The sequence below is a fragment of the Anopheles maculipalpis genome, chromosome 2RL, assembly GCF_943734695.1.
Source record: "Anopheles maculipalpis chromosome 2RL, idAnoMacuDA_375_x, whole genome shotgun sequence".
NCBI classification, from domain to species: Eukaryota; Metazoa; Arthropoda; class Insecta; order Diptera; family Culicidae; genus Anopheles; species Anopheles maculipalpis.
The window spans coordinates 35319186-35326478 of NC_064871.1; the positions used below are offsets into that span (position 1 = coordinate 35319186).

Consider the following 7293-nt stretch of genomic DNA (forward strand, 5'->3'; position numbering starts at 1 on the left):
GTACATGGATTGGATTTTACTATGTCACGTTGACTATCGAATGGCTTAATAGACTTATTGATTTGCACAACGCACTTCGATAGTTAGTACTCACTTCGGGGGGTAACGGTCTAGATGCGATTCGAACCTTGAGCCTGCCGTGTGTGAATACCGCCGCTGCTTTTGAGCCAGAACGTGCTTGGTATCACTGCATACGTTTGTTGTCTTAGGCGCTGGAGATCTTAGCGTGTTCTGCCACGCGAAGTCTTTCTTTTCCTGAAATCTTTCACCCACAAAGAAATATTACTCTTCATTACTTGGATGCGAAAATCCGCAACGTTCTTTCACCGATGCGCCGCTCTTCAAGACGGATATGACCGTCCTCCGACCAAGAACGTTCGGCTAAGCAAGAACGGATATGTCCTTCCCCCGTCAACAAAATGTTAATGTTAATATTATTCGTTCGTTGTAAAGCCTACTGGTGGCCTATCAATTTGCTATGATCGACACCAAGTCGAATTGCATATTAAATGCAGCTCACATCGTAAATAATTGGTTAGCAAACTTCAACAATGCAACAATATTTTGCTTTATTGAAATCTCTTAAAACTGGCTAAATAATACTACTTAATTCCATCAGAAAAATGTATAAATTTCCCCTTTTTCACAAGCGTAGCACAGAATAAAAATGAAATACAAAAAAAAAACTTTAGGCTATTAAAAAAATTTCATAAATATAAAAAAACAACGAATTTCTGTGTCCAAATAAAACTATATTTTTTTTAAATAAATCTATAGTTCATCTCATTCAGCGCACTTTGAAAACCCAACCTCCGATGAGTGCGCCTGGTCGCTCACGCGGCCGGTATCACGTTTGCCAATTGACCTTCCCGTATGACTGCTGTCGGCTTTCAAACCCCGTCCGTCAGCTGTGCAAAACCTCTGTTGCAAGGATGTTTGAACATACAAATTGCCGCCCTCTTGCCAAACGCGCGTGTGTTTTCTTTTCACTGTTCTACATGTTGCATGCATATCGTCACATCCTCCAGCATTCGTCAGTCAAACACTGGTACTTTTCTTTTTGTGGTGAGTCTTTCTTTTCCCCCACTCCCCCCCACTCCCCATTCCAACACACATACGTACAGATACCGAGTGTGTGTACCATCAGTGGGAAGTGGGTCCCGGTGAAAGAAGAAATTTTCCACCCACCGTTTGATGTGGGATGAGAAGAAAGAGGATAAAGTTTGTCTAGCGAGTGATAGAGTGTGTGTGTGTGTCGGTGTTGAAACCATCACCACACGTATGACCATACGCCCGAGTAGCGATAACATATAACCGTCGGCTGGTGCTACCACATGGCCCAAACAGAATTACCGGGATGGTGGTGGAAAACTCGACGACGAGGGAGGTACGCTAGATTCCTAGAGAAGTGCTGATGGGGTGAGAAAATGTTGAAGCACGGGTCGTAGACTTACCCCAGATGCTGTGTGTTGGTTATGTGATAAAGAGAGCGGACGAGAATCGTGGCTCGTGAGCCGTCTATCGACAGAGAGCTCCCAGTAAGCGTTGGCGAACGTTCGGCGGAGAGCAAGAACATTTTCATTTTCGGCAGCGTTTTATTTTTCTTTTACCTGCCTGCCATGGTAGATCGGGCTGTCCACCATAAAGCCACCCTTCCACCCAAGTTTCCATCCGGTATGACCGGCATACATGCGTGTGTGTGTGTGTGGGGCCTATCGTTTGCTTACACTGCACCCGGTGTGTGGACGCACGTGGTCGATGAAAAAGCATGTGAAGCGATAGTGAAAGGAAATAAGAATTTTACTCCTTTTTTGCACACCCGCATTTTCCACGTGGTATGTGCTGTATCTCTGTGTGTGTGTTTATGTGTACTATACGGCAATGCACCTTTCCAATTGCTGCCAGCTGATTTCTAGGCAATAGACGAAAAAAAAAACGACGATCGCCCAAGAGTGTCTCGTTTCTCCGGGGCGCCTTTTCCCCACGGTTCTCAGCAGCTTGCGGTGGGTGGGTGGGTCCATTTGTTGGAAAATGCAAAATGCGATTGCGATCTTTTCTTTTTGCCCAGCCTGATGACGCTCACTGCCGTGCCGTGTCGTGTGCTCCACGTGGTGGTACACCATCGTGCACCAGGACCAAAGCGAAAGGAAAGGATACAAAAAAAAAAAACCTCACACCCAGAAATACATAGCGGGGAGCGTACGCTAGATGAATGCAGCCCGCTAGAATCGTTGCTGCATCGCCGTTCACATGTGGCTAGTTCCTGGCTAGATGCTGGTCTCTGCACCAGACACACCTACACGTGCGTACCCTCACACTGTGGAAGCATGTGTGATGATGATAGGTGGGTTGCGGTGCTGCATTCCTTCGGTTCGGTGTGTTGCCGCGTGCTTGTGTTTGAAAGTGTGTGGAATGTGCAACTAGTTTCCCTTTCGGTTGGGGTTGATAGCTTGGGGGCGGTTCCGCCACCATCGGTTGCTGGATCGGTTGCTGACAGAGGAATGTGTTTCTTTGCTTTTTCACTTTTCTACGCTCGACATTGAAACGGAAATGGGACGTGTATGAATGACTTTGGCACTTTTTTTTCTGCCTGTCTTAACAGCGCAGTGTTTTGATAGCGGATGGATCTAGGCCGATGCAAAACTCGTTCTTTACGCAATTAACTCTTTTTTTTTACATAACGTAGCTGGAAAGAAGAGTAACTGCTAACAGTCTTTTTGTTTCTTTTCCTTCGTCACTGGAAGGCATGGTTCATGCTTTTCTTGTCTGTTTATTTAGGAATACCTAAAGGCACAACCATACTTGGATATGATTTCTTTTGGAGCATTAAATTTAAAATATTTTAGACATATTATAATTAATATAAGCCCTAACTTACCTAGCATAAGGTGGAAGTTTACAGGAACAATATTGGAATGCTCTTATTGGTCTGCCCATCAATTTATGTGTCGGAACAGAAAGTGATGTTCGTATGTCAAATCTTGCAAAGTGAGTAATCTATTGCTGAAGCGGGAAACAAGAAATCCTTTTTATTTAATTTTATATTACTCAACAAGCGCCAAAAATAGATTGTTTGTAAAACATCGTAAGTCTAGTTTTTGACAAACTTTTGAACATACCTTAAACAAATATTAAACTCATTATGATGAACGTTTTAGTAAGTTTTAGTTTTATTTTGCTCTCACACCGAACAATCACGAAGCGCCGACACTCGTTGCATTACCATATTCCACACTCAACGCTTCTGGAGCTTATGCTGCATTCGAAACGTACTGCAGCAAACAGTGAGACCCACCGCCAGCAATGTGCAAGCAAAAATAGCAGCAACCACGGGGCAGCATGATGCAGAACACTGCCGAAGCATACCGCTTGTATGGATGGTCCCTTCCCCGGGTACGTACGGTTCTTTCGGTTGGTTGTACGGTCGGTCGTTATGCCTCGTAACCGTGTTGTTGGATGTGGCTGACCTTCACCTTAACCTAGTGAAAACACGACAAACGGACCAAACGGTCGATTGCCTTTTGCATCGTCGTTGACGCCGTAATCGCGCTCCGGTGGCATTCTGAGCGATATTTTCTACCTCTTCCTCTTTATCGTTTCAACACACCTTCATCGCCAACCGCCAACACCGCGTCAACCCCACTCCACGTTCGCTATCTAGGCGTTTGTCTGGCTGCTAGCCGGCAAATGACGACGACGATGACGACAACGAACTTCACACGGTGGCCTCGCTTCCGCCTGCTTTCGCGTCAGGTTTGGCGTTTTATATATAGAAAGCGAGAGTGAATCTAGCCAAGAGGTGGCACAGTCGGTCCCCCCACAATTGACTGTGCCTGCGGTATGGACCACTTGTGGGCAACCGTTTGGGTTGCCGTATGTGTCTTCTCTTGACGCTAGCATAGTTGGTGTTTTGCCACCATTATCCACCCATTCCTGCAGCATTGGAGTACGACGGGTTTTGGAATGCATGTGAGACGTACGGCGGCGGGCACACACTGAAGGAGTCGGTGCGTACGAGCTTCGCTGCGATTATTTCATCCCGAGCACGTCAGTCGCGTCACTGAGGATGATGCTAATCAGTTTGTTGGTGGATCGTTTTGAAGTGTTAATTCAATTTGATTGTGCGTTTGCAAAACTGAATGGAGAGATTTAAAACGTTGCAGAGTTTTATTATTTTTTCCACGAAACATCCATAAATACAATGTGAAACATTAGCTAATAATGTTGGTGTTTTATTCTTATATGCTCACATTTATTTGGCATAATTGTTGGTCGCAAGGGCTCCGCAAGAGCGCCACAAATAACGTAGGTATTTAAGAAATAAAGACAGAACACGTTAAGAAATGGTATTCAAAAGACGGACATGGGAAAATAGCTTTCTAAATAATTATTTCATCATGCACTAATAACAGGTTGGCTGATAAGTCCCCGGTCTGACACATAGATGGCGCCGCTAGTATTAAATGCATATTATTTTTATATAGCACCAACCTTCAAATGATTCGTGTCAAAATTTGACGTCTGTATGTCAATTAGTTTGTGAGACAGAGCGTCTTTTGTCAAGCAACTTTTGGTTGCTTGACGAACGAAAAAAGAACGAAGAAGAAAAAAGTGTTGTTCCACCAAGACAACGCACCGTGCCACAAGTCATTGAGAACGATGGCAAAAATTCATGAATTGGGCTTCGAATTGCTTCCCCACCCACCGTATTCTCCAGATCTGGCCCCCGGCGACTTTTTCTTGTTTTCAGACCTCAAAAGGATGCTCGCAGGGAAAAAATTTGGCTGCAATAAAGAGGTGGTCGCCGAAACTGAGGCCTATTTTGAGGCAAAACCGAAGGAGTACTACCAAAATGGTATCAAAAAATTGGAAGGTCGTTATAATCGTTGTATCGCTCTTGAAGGGAACTATGTTGAATAATAAAAACGAATTTGGACAAAAAAATGTGTTTTTCTTTGTTAGACCGGGGACTTATCAGCCAACCTGTTATGTTGTGTGAAGCTTCTCTACTCTGTTTGATAACATTATGCAAATGTAGCTTGAAGCAACAGCGAGGGAAGTTCGGGACCATCCCATCAGGACATTCCCTTCCGTAGTGAGTACTGACTATCCAACTACGTGGTATCGGCAAGTCTAATAAGCCATTCGATGGCTGGCGTGACCTTAGAGGTCGTAAAGCCAAGACGAATAATTATCACTAACTTTGGGGAGATTGGCAAACTCGTAAAAGCCTCTGGTTGGTTCTTTAGTTAAGTTTTTGTGAAGAAGAGCACGTGAAGACACTATCATATGACTTGGCATAGTTCTTTAACGCCTAAAATATCCACCCAGCTACAGGTATCATCAAATTAAGGGTTGCTCCCGGGAAGGGCTGATCGAAATTCTTAGAAGTTGTAGTGCCAAAGGAGAACAAAATTGTATCATAAAAACTAGAACTTTCAGACATAGAGACGTTTTAGTCCCTAAGAAGATAGGACTGATCAGGGTTTACCTTTACACTTGGGGTATACTATGCAGTCGATCAGTTTCTCTTCTTCAATCATAGTTCCAGTTGGAAAACTGATCATTTCCTGCGACTGAGATGGAATTTCCGCTCCAAGTCAACTGAAACATTGTTGAAATAGTTCGTTCTAGTCTTATGAGCTGCTCCACTGCCTATTCGTCGTGCCTATTATTATCTGAACCGAACGATCAATGTTGCACTGTCGTGCAGTCCGCTACATTGTGTCTACCATACGCTTATACGAGAAATTGTGTTTACGATTGCTATTTAATGTATTTGATAGATTCATAAACAACTTCCCCTCAACACGCACGGTTGCATGTGTTTTGATGTGTGCGTTCGTGCCTAATTGTTTCATCAGCGAAACTTGTCTTATGCATTAGATTTCCAGCTTTTAAATTTGCTGATCGGTCACATTTCTTCGTTCGTTCTGTTGTCGATGTTGTTGGTGGGGGGGTTTTTTTATATATATTTTTATTTTGGGTCACCAATAAATGAAGTGTAACCTTCTAGTTCGGGTTTAACGATGCGTCATCAAAAAAAAAAAAAAAATGTGCTGCCACTCCTCCTCCTACGCTCGTCTGTGGCACTCTACTCTTCCGTTTGCTGATTATGTTTCGTTCGATAATCACACATTGCTGTTAGAGGTTCGTGGCCCTAGCTTGTCAACAACCGAAAGCCACATATCGAATTCTTTCCAGCCACCAATACACACGCACTACGACATAGTTCAACATTGTCCTAACGATCGCTGCCGATGGAAACACAAAAAGTCTATCGCGGAGTGTGTCAACTCACCCGACCCAAACTTGTAAATCCATTCCAAACTGTACCAGTGACAAGTGCACAGTGTGTAAATAAGTTGTTGTCTAATCAACTTAAGATACATTCACAGGGATAGGTAATCGGGATCAATTCCGTATTGGATTGCAGAAGCATCGTGGTTTTCTTTTTTTTTTGTGTGTGCCCCAAATCTTTCTAGCCGGGTCACACTTAATCGATTAAAAATAGCTGCAGTGCATTAAAAAATTCGCATTGCAATGAGGATTTATGGGCGAAAGATACAATATTCATGCCGGTGTTTGCGTGTGTTCGTGTGTGTGTGTGTACTCTAGGCACATCATAAATTGTACGCGAGCCACCAATGTACCTGGGATTATCTATATCTATCCACTCGGTGGTATAGGAGATGCATAGGAGAAGATTTTCCCGCATGAATTCGTGAACATAATACACACAAATACGTACAAAAAAAAAGGAAATGAAATACCAGCGGCATTGAAAGCTCTAAATTCGCTGGTTTTCTCTCTGTTGTGTCGTCTATTGTGTGAGTGTTTTAAAACGGGTTGCATTCGTCGGTTGATTTATGATGCAGGATTTAACCGTGCACTTAATGATTCAATCAGGCGCACCAAAAGCGGTACAAACACTAAATCTGTGGCCACGTTTGTTGTTGTTTACCGTTAATACAGCGCTGTTCTGCGAGGTGTATTTTTGCTGACATAACTTGAAGTAAAAATTTGGGTTTTATTTTAATGGTTCACGTTTATTTCAAATAATTTCTGTTCAATGTTTGAGAACTCGGGTTCGGGTGTTGTGTGAAGTGTGGCTATCAATAATGTAATCTGGTGTTTACTTCAATGAACTTGTGAGGAATAGTTGCATCCAAAGCAAACGATCTTTGTGTAGTACGTCTGAAACTCTGTTTACGTCCGAAGGCTTGCATCGAAATATGTGACATCAAGAAATATAACTACCAAAGGACTTGATTAGTTGTGTACTCGTGTTTG

At 43.2% G+C, this 7293-nt stretch overlaps 1 protein-coding gene across 1 annotated transcript in view; it reads right to left on the reverse strand.

The window, feature by feature from the left end:
- The window catches only part of LOC126559171 (LSM12 homolog A-like), a 213181-nt gene that overhangs the window by 140637 nt on the left and 65251 nt on the right, over nt 1-7293 (reverse strand). The window lies entirely within an intron of this gene.